The sequence below is a fragment of the Cervus elaphus genome, chromosome 23 (assembly GCF_910594005.1).
Source record: "Cervus elaphus chromosome 23, mCerEla1.1, whole genome shotgun sequence".
NCBI lineage: Eukaryota > Metazoa > Chordata > Mammalia > Artiodactyla > Cervidae > Cervus > Cervus elaphus.
The window spans coordinates 54,189,298-54,204,362 of NC_057837.1; positions in this window are offsets into that span (position 1 = coordinate 54,189,298).

The following is a 15,065-nucleotide window of genomic DNA, read 5'->3' on the forward strand; positions in this document are numbered from 1 at the left end:
CAGGAACGTTGGGCAAGGGTCAGCACCTACTAATCAGCACGTTGTCGGCAGGTTTGCTCTTGTTTTCTGTTTAACACGCTGGTTAAACAGTGCTTTTGAAGGGCCATGGGTGCCCACACCTGTCGTTCTCACCTCTCTCTGCACTGCAGGGAACGCCGCGGCTAATTAATGTCGTGCTGTGAAGTGGCCATGCTGACGGATGAGGGATGCAGATGAACTTTCAAGGATACTGACTTCATTAAACCGGCTCATTACAGCCGCAGACCTGCTAAAGACGTTTTTGAAACAAGGCCCTTGGCTTTCAACTGCTCCTCCGCCCACCGCGTCTGGGAAAGAACAGTGTTTCCAAAATAACTACAAATGAGCAGACACGATTGAGACCCAGTGAGCATCAGCCCAGCACCCAGGCAAGGATGCAGAGCCCAGCACCCGTTTTCCCCTCTGTCCAGGGACCCTGTGCCACAGGAGAATTGAGTGGGGGTCCTGAGAAGCAGCTTCCACCGCTCCCACCCTGTCAAGGCTTCATCAGTGCCAACTGTGCTCCCGGCCAGGGGAGGTCACAGCCAGCGTCTGGGATCACGTACTCGGTGACCCTTTGCTGAAGATCCCACCCCCACCCCCTTAGGCCCCCTGCAGAGCCTGCAGGAAAAGATGAGAGGGCAACTGGGCACCACTACTCCAGAGGGGCAGTCCCTTCATTCTTCAAGGGGTTACTGCTTCCTGTATCTTTTTTTTTTTTTTTGGCTGCACTGGGTCTTTGTTGCTGCGAGAGGGCTTTCTCTAGCTGTCAGGAGTGGGGACTCCTTTTCCTTGTGAAGTACAGGCTCCAGAGTTCTTGGGCTCAGTAGTTGGGGGAGTGGTCTTTGTTACCCTGAGATGTGTGGAATCTTCCTGGACCAGGGATGGAACCCAGGTCCCCTGCACTGGCAGGTGGATTCTTAACCTCTGGACCACCAGTGAAGTCCTTTACAGTATCTTTTTATTGTGGTGAAACATACTTACATAAAACACTGTTTAACCCCTTTTTGAATGTATGATTTGTTGGCACTAAGAACATTCACAAGGTCATGCAACCACCACCTCCCCGCCAGTCTATTTCCAGAGAGCTCTGTTAACACCTAGAATTTGATTTTTTCAAGTTAGGTTTATTGAGGTGCAATTTGCACCCAGTAAAATGCACCCCTTAGATGCAGTTCATTGGATGTGGGTAAATGCATACAACCTGAGACACAGCAGAGCAAGATACACACTCTAGCCATTACCCCAAAAGCCCTCTTGTGCTCACCTGCCCTGAAACCACGGGCCTGCTGTCTGGCCCTACAGTGAGTTTCTCAGGAATGTCTCCTAAATGGATTCTTAGGGCGTGGGGTTTGGGGCCTGGCCTCTGTCACTCGGCCCAGGGAGTCTGGAGCTTGTAGAGGTTACCATCTGCTATGTGGGTGGTGAACTCAATGGTGCTGGAGATATGGGAGCTGGGTGGTGGTGTCTCCTATTGCTCCAACATGGGCACTGATCTCTGAAAGTCAGGGGCCACCCTGATTGTTGCAGAGCCTTGCATGAGCCGCCGTGTTGTGGAAGAGGCTCTGGGGGGACTCAAGCACCCCACTTTGCTCTTTATGGAGCTGTTTCTGAAGATGACCCTGCTGGCCATCTGGGGCACCCCATAAAGGAGGTCCAGCATCTACCACTCCGTCCATGCCAATCACCCTCTGGAGTCCTCTGTCTCCTGCATTTACTCTTCCTTCCAAAGACATGTCCTCTCCAGGGACACCTGGGTTTGGCTTCCCTGACAAGGTGGGGGCAGTGAGGTGGTCCAGGCCCAGGAAAGGTGAGGGAGAGTGGTCACGTCCGGCCCCTGAGCTGCCTGGTGTCCATACATGTCCTTGTGAGGGGCCGGGCCAGTGCGTCTGAGTAAATGGGGCTGACAGCAGTGGTCAGGGAGGGGCCCCAGGAGGGCCAGGCGGGCACGTGGCTCATGATATCACTTTTCCATGAGTCCAGTGCCCAGGGCTGCTGCTAAGCTGCTTGTCAGTTAGCGTTAACCTGGAGACACCAGGCCCCTTCCTGGGAACCACAGAAGGGCAGCCAGAAGCCTCAGACTCTCCTGAGGGAACAGGAAAAGCTTGCATAGTGGGCAGGGCCCTGCCTGGGAGGTGTGATGATGTGCTGGTGGGGAGATGATCCAGTGCGGGGAGACGAGAGGCCATATCTCAACCACTGTCTCCACAAAGTGGGAATGTAGCCCAGGGTTTTGTGCTTGAATTTTGTCTCAGGTTTTCCTCCTGTTGTACTTTTTTGATAGAGAAAAATATGGAGAAGGTTCTAGAGAGCAAAGTGAGTGTCATGGGCTGTGGTCGGGGTGAATTACTGCTGCTGGGGTGACCTGAGTGCCCCAACACACCCTTCCTTGTCCTGGGGGGTGGCTGTGGGGGCCCAAGGCACAGACATCAGGGGAAACTGTCCTAGCAAACAGGAGGCGTTCCTAATCCCCGCGTGGCAGCTCCATTATCCATTGGGTGGCACGGGGATGTTCGGATGGGACTGTGATTAAATTTCCTTGCATAACGAATGACCCTGAGTAGGTTTCTGCAATTTTCATTTTATGGAGATTTAATATAAATCAGTGCCCTGTTGCTGGCCCCATTTTAATCCAGAATCACTCATTAGATGAAGACCAGCAGACATTGGTGGGTGAGGCCTATGGGCTGAGCCACGGACTGGACCCACCTGAGTGCATCCAGATGGACGGCTGCTGCCCTGGATCTGTGATGGGTGCTAATCTCAGGCCTTGGCCCGCTTCCTCCCATTACACATATTAAATGCAGCCAAAATTCCAGGGTGGCACTGTCCCCGCTACTCTCCTGAGACTCCTCTGTTGCTGCTCCCGCCTGCCCACCCCACACAGAAGCAAAGCTGCCCAGGAGCCGGGGCTGGGGGGTGCCCACTGACAGATGCCTCCTGGAGACCGGCAGTGTCCGCATCCTCCTGGCCAGACACACAGCTGGCTTCCCAGGTGAAGAGCAGGAAGTCATTTTAGTAAGCCTCTGCCTGAAGTAACTGCACGGTTCGTACTTAATACTGAAGACACATTTCCTGATCATCTGAATTCAGATTGCAGCAGGTGTCCTGTGTTGGTATTTGCTGCTCTGGCCACTGTCCTGGCCCCCGCACGCTTAGCCCTGAGCCTCCCCGAAACCCATTGACCGGGTCACTCATGTGGCTGCAGACCCCCTGGCAGCCCTGCCTCCTACGACTCCATGGGTTTCCTGGGGGCCAGATGAGCTACAGAATAGCAGTCCCAGTGCAAAATGAAACTATGGGGCCCTGGCTCCAAAGTGATTAAGAATTACAGGATGGAAATTACAGAATTACAGTGCTGGGCTCCTGGCACACTGTTCAGGTCAGGCTGCCTCCTGCAAAGCCAGCCCTGCTGGGGGAGGAGGAATGCAAAGAAGCTTGCCTCCACATGCTCACACACAAGCATGCACACATGTATTGAGACACATGTTCACATTTGCACACATGCATACATGTATCCAGACACATGTTCGCATTTGCACACATGCTCACATGTGTGTACATGCATGCACATACTGCCCATTTACAGGCATGGTGACAGGTCTGGCTTGGTTGTGTCCCCCTCTCTGCATAACTGACTGTAACCTTGCAGGTTCTGCATTTATGAGCTCCCCCCATGCTGAGATCTGACAGAACACAATTCAGGTGCTTCTTGAATCTGTTTCTCCCAGGCTTCAGTCCTAATAAACCCCAAGTAAGCACTAGCATTTTAATCAGGTCTCCATTTCAGAAATTTTGGTTGACACGACAATAGGCATGATTAAGGATCCTGAGAAGAGGCAGCTACCTGACTCATCTGGGTGGGCTCTGAGTGCTGTTACATCTGTCCGCATGAGAGAAGGTGGAGGGAGCTCAGTGACAAGAGCCACAGAGGGACAGCTCCCGCCAGAGTGGCCACAGGCAAGGGTGATGCTCCCTGGAGTCTCCAGAGACTGTGGCCCTGCCCACACTGACTTAGGACCTCTGGCCCCCAGACTGCATAAAAGCAAGTTTCTACTGTTGAGCCCAGGTCTGTGGGCACTTCCATGGCAGCTGCAGAAGCCATGGCCAAGCCCACCCTGGAGGATACAAGGACCCCACCAACCCTCATGGCACTACCTCTCCTTCATGGGCTGTCCAGGGCTCCTCCATGGCTTTATCCTCCCAGAGGTTCAGGGGGGCAGGGAAGGGCCCATGGTGGCTGCTCCAGGCCCCCTGGCCGACTGTGTGCACACAGCCCCTGGGGTGCTCACAGCACCACCATCCTCTTTGCAGGTCAGTCCATGGGTCGTCAGAAACAGCACAGAGCTGCCTAGATGGACCCACAACCTCTGCATCACTAGGAGCCGTGTCGCAGAGTTGTGGGAGGGTCACGTGGACCCTGACACAGTCACGAGCTGGGCATGCCTACTGGACCCTCTGGGGACCCCAAGGTGTTAGTCGTTCTGGGAAAACCACCCTCACATCTCACAGGTGGGAGACAGTGAAGCAGGTGGAAGGCTGTCTTGAGTCACGATGGCCACGGGGCAGCTAGTCCCTGAGGCAAACAATGATGGGTGACATCGGCTTAGAAATCACAGTCACCCCTCCCACCACTTTTTATTCATTAGAAGCACATAGTTATGCCCAGGCCACACTCAAGAAGAGGGAATTAAGCCTTCTCCTGTGGTGAGGACTGTCAAATAATCTGGAGGTGTATTTTAAAACCATCATGCTAGAATAGGTCACTTGAAGGGGTGGAAAGAAAGTCACCAAAAGATACCCTGTCTGGCATGTAAAAATGTTCCCACAATCACAGAGTCTGATTGCAACTTTTAGGTGTTCATTTCTTTAAGCATCTAGTCCCCAAGTTCTAAAGTTGGATGCGACTGTCTCAACAAGGGGTCACGTGCGAGGAAACTCCTTGTCAATCCTTTCCAAGAGCAAACTGCTGTCCTCTCTCTCTGGGTCTCTGCTGACTGTCCCCTCAGCCCCTGGGTCATGCTCAGAAATAGGAGGCACTCAATGAGGAGATGTGACATGTGACCCTGGACCCCAATGGGGCCCCAATCCTCTCCAGTAAGTCCCCCAAGTCCGGACGTCAGGCCCAGGTGCTCAGGAGGCAGAGAGCCCGAGATACTGGCTCCATCAGTGCCCTGATGTTGTCCTTCATTGGCAGCAATAAATGCCTGTGCTATTTAATGGAATGAGTTTAATTGTGATAATGATTTTGTATCATAGGAGTGGCCATTCAGAGTCTGATATAAAAGCTACAGTAATAAAACTTCCTCTGTGGTCTTTTCATTTCATCTCTATTTTTTTGCAATGTGGATTGTGCTAGAATGTTCTGGAAGAGGTGCCCTTCTGGGCATGGAAGGAGTCCCGGGACTGGAACAGCCCACAGGACATTTCCCACTGCAGATGTTATGGTCTAGCTGGACAGGGGCCGGCTGTGAGCAGCAGATGGGGCGCCCCTGACCAGGCAGGACCCAAGGCCTGGATCGGCCACTGGCCACCTGGAGCCTCAGTGTCCTGGTGTGTAAAATGGGTTAAGTCTCTGCTGGGCTGGGAGGTGCCCATGGGACCAACAGACACCCAGATGGGCAGTGCCCTCAAACAAAAGTCTCGCCTGGGTCCCCTGACATTGTGTAAAGGGTCGAGCACAGACCCAGCTTGTGTGTGACTCTCCTGATAATCATGCTGTTCTCCAGGACAAGACCCTTAAGTCTCCCACGTGGATCAGCTCCCGGGACTCATTCTTGGTTGCCAGACTCTGGGGCTAACTGTGCTGATTGACTCCGTGCAGACATGGGGAGGCCACGTGGGCAGAGGGCTTCTCAAATGCCAAAGAGGGTGGATCGGAACCAGAGGCCCTCCCCCAAGAGGCCTGGACCAGGCCTTTCAGGGGGCCCAACTGGGCTCAGGTGGTGGGAGCTCCAGGCCAAAACCACTGTCACCAGCACAGTCAGAACCAGCAACTCAGGGGTGCAAATGAGACCAGACCATCCACACTTGGAAGACCCAGCTCTTTCCCCTCTCCCTCCATTGGCAAGGCCAACAGTCCCCACCTTCCTAGACCCCATGGTTAGTTCTTCCTGAGCTACATGTGCTACACTTGGAGAGCAGTGCTAGATATTAACCCCTGGATTTAAAAATCAGCCAACTGAGTTCAGGCTTTCTGCTGATTAAATAGTTCTCAGCTGTCTATGCTCCTCTCGGGGCCCCATCCCTCCCTGCACCCCACCCCTCAGGGCTCCCCTTTCTCCCTCTCTTCCTCTCAGTCTGGGGAGGGCTCTGCCCTCTGCCCTCACAGGCGCCTAGGGTGATCTTCCATCTCCCAGGTGAGGACCATGGCCTCCCAGGTCCCTCTGTGTCTCAGATGCTTCTGCAGACTCTGAAGGCAGAGTGCTATTTGCAGCCCAAGCAGAGAGCTGACATACTGCAGAGAGAGGAGAGAGGAGAGGTGCCGGCCAACCATGAATATTGATGGCCCTTCCTCTGTGACACGTCCCACCTGGGCCTGCCGCAGAGCAGAGCCGCGGCCGCGCTGAGATCCATGTGCCTTTGTTGAGTGTCGGGACGCACGGCGCGACAGATGGACGCTTGCCTTCAAACCCCCGTGCCCGAGCCCGAGCACCGCGCTGAGGGCCGGGACGTTTCTAGTATCACACACTTGCCTCGGGGCTTGTTCTAAATCCCACTTACTGGGGGCTCCAGCTTTTTATCAGTCAAACGCCTTAAGCACTTTGTCAACTTGGACATCTGGCCGAACAGTTTAAAATTTTTTTATTTGCTAAAATATTTAAGATTTTTATATTTCAGGGGTTTCACAGGGGACTTGTGCTGCCAGGCATATGTGGACGTCAGCCACTCCAGCAGAGAACTACGGGGCCGCTAGGCACAGGCCTGGGCAGCAGCGATAGCAGACACTGTCCTGGCTGGCACAGTCCTCCCTGGTTGAGAGGTTAGAATTCACTTCATTTGGGAAGGGAGCACTTTGTCCCTCTTGAAATTGGGAGTGGCTGATGGCCAAGGGAGGGTCATGGGCTCCCAGGACGGTCACAGTTGAGAACAGGGACGCGGGACTTTGGACGCCTGTGTCTCTGCAGCCCCTCAACATGCTCCTCTTGCTGCTGAGTACTGAAAAGGAGCCTAAACCAGAACCAACCAAATGCCCACCAGCTGAGGAGTAACCAACAGAAGGGGCTCATCTATTACTCAGCTATACCCTGATGAACCCAGAGGATATCACCATCAGTGAGAAAAGCCAGACACAGGAGACCCCACAGTGTGTGATTCCACTTGTACAAAATGCCCAGAAGAGGCAAATCCAGGAAGACAGAAGTAGATTATTAGTTGTTAGGAGCTGGAGTAAAAGAGTGTTGTGGTGACTACTAATGGGTACAAAATATCCTTTTGGGGTGGTGAAAAGGTTCTGAAACTTGATAGAGGTGTTGACTGTACAACATTAAAACCAGTGAAAGTGGTAAATTTGAAAAAGACAGTCACCACGATGAGATGATGTTGGTATCAATCGTAATGACCTAACCCTGACCAATTAACTGACTAACCTACTCAAAGATTGTTAATGATCAAGCGTCTCCATGTGCCAGGCATAGCTGTCTGCTGAAGACAAATTGTGAGCAAGAACAGGTGAACCCTGGCAGAACCCACCGTTGAGAACTAGCATGGACAGTAATCAGATAAGTTAACCTGAGATGAAGGAAGGCTTCCTGGAGGAGGTGACCTTGGGCTGAGCTTGGGAGGATGGGGTGAGCAAGCCAGGCAGAGGAATAGCAGGTACAGAGGCCCCAGGGCAGCAGTGGGGCCCTAAGGGATGAGGGAAGGATGAACTTGATGGAGAGGTAAGAGGTTGGGAGGGCAGGGCTAGGGTCCCCGCTGAGCAGAGGTGAGGAGTACAGGACCAATGGCGGGAGCGTCCCCACAGCAGTGGACACCACTGTAGGAAGAAGGTGAGTCCAGGGCAGCTCATGTGCCTGACACCAAGCCTTTCTCTGAGCCTGGTCAGCACCTTGGACAGGGCCTGGGGGCTGAAGCCCAGCAAGGACACCAGAAAGACTTCACAAGGCTGTCACCCTGACTCCCAGAGAAGAGGACAGCAGACGTGACACAGCAGCAGGCACTGGACCTGCTCGACCTGGCAGGGGAGAGGCAGCAGAGGCCGGGGATGGGGAGGGGGAGGGGAGAGCGGGCAGCACACAGAAGTTGGCATGCCCATGCAGCCTCATCGGAGACTCTGTGTCCTTCTCACTTCTTCCAAGGGGAACTTGTCCTCCTCTCAAGGAGACCAGCTCCCCAGCCCCCGTCCTTGGGTGAGCTTTTATGTCCCACAAAGGCCCAGAGTGGACGGGAAACGGTCTGTGGATCCCATGCTCCGGTGGCCTGTGTCTCAGGCTGACCCTGGTCACATCCATCCCCCGATGATCCCCTGCTTCTGTCCTGCACCCGATCCCTGGTGGGTCTGGGCCTGCAGCCCCCTCCACCAGCAACACGGGGACCCAAGCCAGCCGGTTTGGATTCTGTTGTTTCTCTTACCTTTAGATGTTCAACAGCATGAATATTCTTATTTTTTATTTAAAACTAATTTGGAGTTCTCGCTCTCCAAGGGGCTTCTAATCACCAAAAAGTGCCTACGGCAAGAGCTGATTGACAGGCCAGCGTGGCCACTTCTGAAGAACAAATTGGCCATTGGCAGAGCCACATACAAAGGAGGACGCCCAGGGCTGGTTATTTATGAGCTATTAGGGAGGCGCAGTCAGCATCTGTTTCCCACATGGGCAAAAACACCTGTCAGACATCAGGAGGCTGTAAAACACACACGTTTAACAGTTACTTTGTTTAAAAAGTCATTAAAATTGAATGTCAGCTAAAACTTAGGAAAACATTTATTCTTCAAACCCCTTTGAATCTTGCTGGTGAGCCAGAGACAGGACTGTCTCTAATTCAACAAAGACATGAGTGTGTAAACAGGCAGGCGAGGCCCCGGGGTGGCCATAGCGACAGAACAGAGTGTGGAAGGAAAGGCACCCACCAGGGCCACCCAAGCCTCCTGCCCACCCCGCGCTGACCGCAGATGAGCTGGCCCTCCACCTACGAGGAGGCAGTTACCGGCGCCCCACTCCCATTTGCCCAGAGCTGCCCATTAGGCCAACTCTGGAGACAAGTCCATGATGGGAACCCACTGGCCCAGGCCCAGGATGGGGTCCAAGCAGCAGGCAGGACCTGGGGCAGGGGTTAATCCAGGAGTTACAGCAGGGCCAGGCCAGCCCTGAGGGTCTCCTGCCAGAAGGCTGAGACCATATCCTGCTGCTTCTGAATCACAGATGTGCCCAGGACGAGAGGGTAGATGCCCAGGACGAGAGCATAGGTGGATATAGGCCTCAGAGACTGGACTTTATAACTGGTCAATTTTGACATAGACCAAGTAGCCGAGCCTTGTATGTTTTTCACGTAAAAGGATTAACCAGGGGACTTCCCTGATGGTCCAGTGGCTAAGACGCCTCACAACCAATGCATGGGACCCGGGTTCGATCCCTGGTCAGGGAACTAGATCCCACAGGCTACAACTAAGAGTTTGCCTGCCGCAACAAAGTTTGAAGATACCGTATGCTGCAACTAAGACTTGGAAGCTGCTGCTAAGTCACTTTAGTCGTGTCCGACTCTGTGTGACCCCATAGATGGCAGCCCACCAGGCTCCTCTGTCCCTGGGATTCTCCAGGCAAGAATACTGGAGTGGGTTGCCATTTCCTTCTCCAACGCATGCATGCATGCTAAGTCACTTCAGTCGTGTCCGACTCTGTGCGACCCTATGGACAGCAGCCCTCCAGGCTCCTCGGTCCACAGGATTCTCCAAGCAAGAATACTGGAGTGGGTTGCCATTTCCTTCTCCCTGGAAGAGCCAAACAAATAAATTAAAATAAATGTTAAAAAAAAATTAACCCTGGGAATTCCCTGGTAGTCCAGTGGTTAAGACTCTGCACTTCCACTGCAGGGGGCATGGATTCAATCTCTGGTCGGGAAACTAAGATCCCATATGCTGCATAGTGCAGCCAAGAAGAAAGAAAGAATTGACCTTGGTGATTTTCACTTCAGAAAAGGAAGCATGGAAATAGAAATGATAAAAATGTGAGTGGTCCAAAGGACAGATGACTGATGAATAGGAAAAGCCCAGCAGTGGGGAGACAGTTGGGAGGGGGTGTAGCTCTGGGACCTTCATCACCTGGCTCCTTGGACCTGTCCGTGTTCAGTTCATCCACTTGGGGCAAAAATACTGGAGAGTGAGAAGACAGAGAAACCTCCTGAAGTCTCGCCAGCCTATGGGGAGAACTCCGGGAAACTATGGTGCTGAGGGTCCTTAGGACCCTGGACTCTGAGGTGCTGCAGCACTGTGAGTGTCTCCCACCCCCGAGCCCCAACCTGACCAAGCTTGTCCTTAGCCAAAGAGAGAAAAAGTGCTGCCTAAGCCCAGCTCCACCGTCCCTCAGACGAGGGCCGGGCTGCAGGGTGTTGGTCCCCACCTCCTCTGGGAGCAGGATCAGGCTGGGCTGTCACTTACTGATCGCCTGGGGCCTGGAGGGCAGTTCATCCGTGTGGCATCTTCTAGTCTAACGGATGGAGAGTCTCAGATGCAGGAGCTGTGTGTCCCTCCCAAGTTGGGAGGGGTTCTGGAAGCCCCCAGCCTGGGATGCAGGGCCTGCCTGCAGATGAGGCTGAGGTGGAGATTTGCAGCAGGAGGTCATGGGGGTAGTCTCAGCACCAGTGGTTTGAGGGGAGCAGGGGGGAGCAGGGGAGGAATTGGGATGCTTTGCTGCTACAACCGAAGGCTCCACCACCCCATGGGAGCTCTGAAACCTGATACTCTTTAGGGTTGTCCCAGCTGAGGCCAAGGGCAGGGCCTCTGTCCCTCCATGCTGGAGAGGGGTCAACCCCAGGAAGGAGACTCAGCTGTGAGCCGCTAGCAACCCCACCCCATCCATAAGGGGGTCTGAGTGGCCCACAGCACCCACTAGGTCTCCAGGGCAGCTTCTCCTGGTTCCTATGGCTCTGGGCTCCAGACAGGTAGAAGTGGGGGAGCCACACTGTTATGAGCTGAACGAGGTCCCCAAAATTCATATGTTGACGTCCTGAACCCCCAGGATCTCAGAACGTGACTGTGTTTGGAAATAAGGCCTTTCCAGGGTGGGGATAACTTTAAACCAAGATCCCTAGGGTGGCCCTGATCTGATCTGTTTGTCCTGATAAGAAGAGATTAGGACAAAGACATAGAGAAGGGACAAGCCCATGAGGACACGGGGCGGGGTAGGGGTGGGGGGGTCACCATCCACATGCATAAGAGAGGAGGGACCTCTGCTGGAACCTCGACCCCAGACTTCCAGCCTCCAGGCCTGTGAGAGGTCTGCTGTCCCAGCCCCGGGGCTGAGAGCTTGATCCTGCAGCCCCAGGACACTACCACCTCCAGACCGCAGGGGAGAGCTGGGCTTCACCCTGTGCATGTGCCTTGTTCTGGTCACAAAACGCATCCACACCCATCAGAACAGAACAGAGACTCGGAGCCCAGGAGTGGGAGGAGGGCTCAGCCAACTGGCCCAGGGGTCTTCCGTCCTGCCCCAAGGTGTCAGGGCACTGCTTTGAGCCCCCACTCACAGGACACTAGCCCGCAGGGCTGCGAATACATCACTCTCTGGGCCCTCCTGCCCGGGACCCCTTCTGCGCTGACCTGTGACCCCACAGGACCTCACATGGCCACCGCCTCTGGGCTCAGGGAGGAACAGCTGGGGCCCTTGGCCTCAGAGGGGCTGGAAGGCGGAGGGTCCCGAAGCCGGAGGACGCCAGTCCCCTGAGGCCTGCACCAGCCTCCTGGCCAGTTTCTTTGAAAATTCAGATCCTCTTTTGTCTTCCAAAGGTCAAAGGGCCAAGCTTGCCTTTAATTAAAATGCACATCCTTTAATTAAAGTCCCCATAACACATGAAGGGCATCCACTGAAATACGACGTGTGACACAGTCATTTCTCTGCTGTTAATTACTAATTAATGAAGCTATTTCAATTAATAGCTTTCCCACCTCGCTCCCCCTTTGACAGGCCGTGTGCTGGGTGCGTCCTGCAGTCTTGCAGTCTGAAGAGGCTCCTGCCACCTCGCTGAATATTCATGCCATGGCCTCAACGGCCTTCAATTAAACATGATAAAGCAAATTCCCTAAAAGTGTGTTTCTACGTGCAGCTCAGCTCCCTCTGCTGCGGAGGGGGATAGTGGCTCCACTGCACACGGGAAAGAACTCAGCCGTGGTCCCCAGGGTTGGGGGTGGTCCAACTGCCCAGGGTGGCCCCCCGTACCTCCCACCCAGGGAAAGGTGAGCAAGGGGTCCCCAGGGGCAAGTGGTGACCCACAGGGCCTTGCCTCCTAGGGCTGAAAGACAAAGCCAAGAAATGGGGGTGGGGAGCCCAGAGGGGTGGGTCTAATTAGCGTGCTAATTACAAATATTAAGTGGCCGTTAAAGATCCTATTTTAAAGAAAAGACAGAAAAGAGTCACTTACTGAGGGGACACCTTACCTGTGGGGGTAGGGGTGGGGGTGGGGGCAGAGGGGTTTGGGGGGTGGGGCACCTAGTGAGGCCTGTGTGCGGCTTTTGGGGTCTAGGACAGGACCTGGGGGGACTTCAACCGGCCCTGAGCCCTTCAATCCTGAGCACCGGAGGGACCCCAGCCCCACCTGAGGCCAGACTTCCGCAGTCCCGAATGGGGTGGGGGGACAGTCCTGCCCCTGAGGACACCTGCGCCCTGGGGAGAGGAGAGGGTGGGGGGAACGGACCTCGGGGCCTCCAACCATTAAGTCCTGCTGGCATGTCATCTTCTTATTAGAAGTGGACACAGAAACCCCGCGTGTGCAGGAGGCCTGACGGCCAGTGGGAGGTACTCAGACTGGGGGAGGGGTGGTGAGAGAGGGCCCCCGTCCCCGGAAGTCGCCCCACGTGCGCACTCCCAGGCCCGGCCACTCCTGGGTCCCCCTCCTGCTTCGGGCTCCAGTCATGTGCATCCTCATTCCTGGAACATCCTTCCAACCTATTCCTTCCTACAGAACCGAGGGGCCCGAGCGCCGGTGCACTGGTGGCCAACCGGATCCCTCAGCCCCCAACCTGGCGTCCCAGGGAAGAGCCAGGTCTGCTGCTGGGGGGCCAGGACAAAGCCCTGTCGGGCGGCGCCCTCTGTCGGCCGGCTGCGGGGCAACAACAGCCTGGTCCTCCCAATGCACTTCTGGCCGCGGGTGATGCAGGCATAGACAGGAGGCACGCGCGCCCGCGCGCGCGCGCACACACACACAAACACCGCGCACAAATGCACACTCATGGCCCTGGGCAGCCAGAGCCCCTCCTCTCGGGAGTGAAGGCACAGCAGGTTTGGTGCCCAGGGTCTAGTGACCCTGCAGAAGCCTGCCCGCCCCCTGCCTGACCCCGGCTTCCCGCCACTGCACTCAGGGTCAGTGTTGGCTCTGGGATCCTGCCAGGGCCACCCAGGGGTGAGGCCGTGTCTGGGCCTGCCTGCACCAGATAACACATGGCTTCCTGCCCGCCCTGTCTCTGCTAACAGCACTTGTCTGCCCACCAGCAAACGCTTTCACCTAGAATCCAAGGAGCCCATTCCAGGGCCCAGCATTGGCCTTGGGAAGGGGTGGAGCTGTACCCAGCTCCCAGAAGACGCTCAGGACCAGGAACAGCAGTGATGGGAGGAGAAGGCCCAGCTGCTCACAGCAGGCCCAGTGCCCCCACCCCGGCTCCTCCTTCTCCTGCCCTCTGAGGTGGTGACTGCGAGGCCGTGACAGAAGTCCAACCGAGGCCTGGGATCCCAATTTACACGAGTGCCCTGGGCCCCCATCCCTCAGGACTCAGGCACAGAGATACCAAATGGGATAGCTGTGTTCCCACAGGCTGGGCCGTCTCTCTCAGTCTCTCCAAGAGTTTACAGTTCGCTGTGGGTTAAAGACAAAGGAGAAGAGGATGAAAGAAGATGAGATGGTTGGATGGCATCATCAACTCAACGGACATGAGTTTGAGCAAATTCTGGGAGATAGTGAAGGACAGGGGAGCCTAGTGTGCTGCAGCCCATGAAGTTGCAAAGCTTAGCAGATGACCAGTGACTGAACAACAAGAGACAAAAGTGTTATTCTTACACCCAGGCTCACAGCAGTGAATTCACAGTGGCCAAGAGGTGGAAGCAGCCCGTGTTCCCCTGACGGATGAAGAGATAAACAAGACGTGGTCCATCCACACGATGGAATATTACATGGACTTAAAAGGAAGGTGATCCTGGTACATGATTCAGCATGGATGCACAGTGAGGACATCATGTTTAGCGAAACGAGCCATCATGAAAGGACAACTACTGTAGGATGGGTTCCCATGAGGGCCTCGAGGGGTCAGCGTCATAGAGACAGAACACAGATGGTGGATGCCAGGGGCTGGCAGGGAGGGGACAGTTCTCATTCTGGAAGAAAGTCATGGCGGAGATGGGGGTGACGCTTGCCCAACAAGGTGAACGTACAGCGGCACTCATAAACAGCCACAAGCCCATGGCTGGCCCGCGTCCCGTGTCCTAAGGAGGACACCCTACTATGGGGGAACTTTCTGGGCTGGGTTCCCAGCTCAGGTCAGCACAGCCTGGAATTCCACCTGAGGTTTCTCGTGAAAAACCCCAGCCGAGCAAAGAGAAAGGCCTTCATGGTAAATTCATATTCTTGCTGCGTCTCTGTAAACAATCAGGCCAAACCTAGAGAGGCCAGACTCACTTTGTAATCGAGAATCTTTCTTTCTGATTCTTCCTGATCAAAAGTGGGGGTGAGGGGCTGTCGGGGGAAATCTTTGCTCACATGGAAAATTAGAATTTGTCTGATTCTAGAATCTGCACAGAGGACAGCACTGCCAAGAGGCTCTGACACAGACGCACAGACAGGGTCTGTCTGGGGTGGAGCAAGGAAGGCCCATCTCAGTGGTGCTTGCGCATTCATGTCAGCACCCA